General features: G+C 44.7%; 1 pseudogene; it reads left to right on the forward strand.

The window, feature by feature from the left end:
• Positions 950-3,044, forward strand: Ssty1-ps1 (spermiogenesis specific transcript on the Y 1, pseudogene 1; annotated as a pseudogene).

Raw genomic sequence — 3,738 nt, forward strand, 5'->3', positions numbered from 1 at the left:
AGATTTTAAAAAGGTGCCATAAGTTGCAAAGCTCTAAGTACATTTAAAAAAATTATAATGTTAAAGTGGAAGGGAATTATTGGGAAGAGGGAAGGGAGGGTCAGAGTGTGGTGGGGACAGGGGAGGGTTCTGAAAAGAATCCTTTTGAAGATCTGAAGAACTATGTAACACCAACAATTAAAGTGCATTGTAATTTACAGGTAAATTCAATCCTTACCTGCATCCAGTATTCTGTCTACCCATATTTCAAAAATAAAATTACCTCATCTATTTCATCCTGTTTTGCTGCATTTGATCTAATAAATTCTTGTAACCAGAAGTGCTGGTAAATTTTAAAGACATTTAAAATATGACTGGTGGATATCGGGTTTGTCATCAGTTTATCCCGACTTTGGAAGCAGGTCCAGGAGCGAATTTTTCCTCCCTCTTTGCAAAGAATCCATAATTCATGATTGCCATTGACTTCAATACAAGGTATTTAATCCTGTCAAATTCCAGCTTTGTTTGAATAAAAATGGCCCTCCTCTAATTGTGGGTTTTGATAAAGCTAATTTTGGGGTGCTATCCAGTGGGCTGCCTCGGAGAGAGGCTACCAATATTTCTGATACAGAGAATGGCTTAAAGATAACCAAAGGAAAGATAGGAGCTGGGAAAATAACCATCAAGGATGTTGGTGACTCAGAAACCAAAGACTTTTTCAGAAAAAAAAATGCATGAAAAGAGCTACATGGGGAGATTGTGACTCCAGTCATCAGAATATTTGGGTGGGGACTTTATTTTGGGTCTCCACGAGGCTACATGAGAAGCTAAAACCTAGATGCTAGACGTTTCTAAACGTTACTAGGGAAGTAACTGGCCTGAGAGGGCTTTTATGACGTAAGCAGAGCCTGGATGATGTCACAGAGCACTGGGCGGAGGTTGCGCTTCTCATCCACTTGGGGGCGTTTGACTCCTTGAAGGTGGGTTCACTATCTTCCCAGCGGTGTGTGAAAGCCAGTTCAGCTCGTCAACCCCACAATTGTTCAACAGCCTTTTAGTGGCTGTCCGGTTTCCGAAGACATAATCTGCACGACTAGGACATTTTCTCTCGGTAAATACGTTTATGAAGATAACTGGGACCCATTTAGCCCAGAAAGCTAAAAGTTTCCCTCGTACAGCGAGTACCCGTATGTTCTAATGTCTTCCACGTTTGAGAGCTCGGCGGATGGTCTAGGCTAGTCAGTCTCCGGAGTTTATCATCCTTTGCTAACAATATCTAATTCATAATCCTACTAAAATGCCAAAGCTCCTCTCTGTGCCTGTGCATTTTAGGAGATGATATTTCTTTGTTTGTTTGGTTTTTTTTTTGGTTTATTTTTTTTGTTTTGTTTTTTGTTTTTTGTTTTTTGTTTTTTGTTTTTTGTTTTTTTTTTTCGGAGCTGAGGACCGAACCCAGGGCCTTGTGCTTGCTAGGCATCTGCTCAACCACTGAGTTAAATCCCAACCCCAGGAGATATTATTTCTAAATGGCTGTTGTTGCCTACACATAAGAATCTTGTTGCAGTTGAAGATGCAACAGCGTCGCGGAATAAACCTGGGGCTGGGTCAGGATGCACAGTACAGAAAGCCAGTGGACTGGTGTGCTGTGTCTCTGGGCAGACACTTGTGGATATTGCCACGTAGCTCATAGTTAGAGGGTAGAAGAGGGGTGTGGCCACCCCCCTGGCTCCTTTGCTATCCTTTATCTGTTCTGCTTGCTTAAATTGGGGACAGGAATACTTAATCCCACACTGACCTAGCCATTCAAGGAGAGATTCCTCAGCAGAGACAAAGTGCCTCGGGCTGAAGAAATGTGTCTAAATATGTTATTCTGAGCTGTAGAGAACCATTTGTTCATTTCCCATTGAACTTTAGATTTTGATTTTTGAGAGAGGGTTTTTCTGTGTGTAGATTTGGCTACCCTGGAACTAACTCTGTAGACCAGCCTGGCCTTGATCTCACAGAGGTCTGCCTCCCTCTGCCTCTTGAGTGCTGGAATTAAAGGTGTGCTCCACCATTGCACAGCCCTCCTAGGAACTTCTGATTACGACATAATAAGATTCAGGTGCTCAACACTGTCTACCATCGCCTTCCTCACATGCTCCAAAGTTCTCTTAGACAAGAGCCTTGGTCCAGCGCCCTGCACCACCCCACCCCCATTGTTCTTGCAGGCAGTCACATGACAGAGGCAACAGCATTGTGTCTGGTTTAAGAAGGTGAGCTCTTCAAACCCAGGCCATGGGCAAGTATGAAGCCTGAACACAGATCATAGCCACAAGACAGTGGACCAGGATGCCGTGGCCTACCACACGAGGTCTACAGCCAAGAAGAAGAGGACGTCTCTGAGGAGGATGAGCACACCATCCTTCCAGAAGCAGAGGAGGAGGAGGCCTTCTCCCCAGGCCCTTGCTAACATTGTGGGCTGCAGAATTTCTCACGGATGGAAGGAAGTTGATGAGCCGTCACCCAATGGAAGGCCATCGTTCTAGATCAACTGCCAACAAATCCCTCTCTCTATCTGGTCAAGTATGACAGAATTGACTGTTTCTACGGCCTGGCACTTCACAGCGATGAGAGGATTTTAAAGCTTAAGATCTTGCCTCACAAGTAGTATTTCCTCAAGTGAAAGACGCCCATCTTGCAAGTGCCATCGTTGGCCGAGCTGTGGAGCATAAATATGAGGGCAAACATGGCTCTATGGACAACTGGAGGGGGGTGGTCCTAGCCCAGGTGCCGATCATGAAGGACTGGTTTTACATCACCTACGAGGAAGATCCATCCTATACATCTACCAGCTCCTGGATGATTACACAGAAGGTAACTTCCATATCATTCCAGAGACTCCTCCAGCAGAGGAGAAGTCAGACGTTGACAGCGACATCTTAACAGGTCAATGTGTGCAGTTCACCAGAAGCGACGGGTCCAAACAGATCGGCAAAGTCATTTACCAAGTTCTAGCCAAGCCTTCTGTGTAGTTCACCAAGTTTGATGGCGACATCCACATCTACGTCTATAATCTGGTGGAAAAGATCCGTTAAGGTGAAATGCACAAAGTGAGGGGGACATAGATGGGTAATTTATAGGATTGGGGAAAATGTTTGTTTTTCTGTGTTTCAGATACCCACGGGCCTTTGACAACCCCAGTATCTTTTCCAGTTGAATTTGTTTTGCTCTAAAAATTAAAATGTGCAATGTGACGTGTTGTGTGTGAACACTTTGGTGGAGGAGACGGACTGTGGTGGATGGAACATGGAGAGGAAGCCGGAAAGGTCAAGGCTGTGAACAGTAAGTCTAGTGTCACGTAGACTAAAACAAACAGGACTGAGCTGGTCTGGTCTTTAGGGAGAGAAAAGAACTGGAGATGAGGCTTAGAGGAGCAGGGATGGCACGGGGGAAAAAAGATGGATGTTTAGGAAGCAGTGGAGAGGGGCCAGACATAGATAGACTCTCTGAGGTGAAGTTTGAGGGAGAAACAGACTGTTGGGTAAAGAGTGGCAGGTAACAGGGAGGTGATCTTGGAACTCAAGGGGAAACCAAATAAACTGATCCAAGCAGACTCAGAATCAGAAAAGTTCAGGTTTTCTTTGACTAACGAAACCTAATGTAACCTGTTTCTCATCTGTAGATGTATTATTTTAATTATGTGGGTGGGGGCAGGGCATGAACACAGGAGACCACAGAGACAAGAATAGTCAGGTCCCCTGGAGCTGGAATTAAAGG

This window comes from Rattus norvegicus, chromosome 3, assembly GCF_036323735.1.
Source record: "Rattus norvegicus strain BN/NHsdMcwi chromosome 3, GRCr8, whole genome shotgun sequence".
Classification (NCBI taxonomy): Eukaryota; Metazoa; Chordata; class Mammalia; order Rodentia; family Muridae; genus Rattus; species Rattus norvegicus.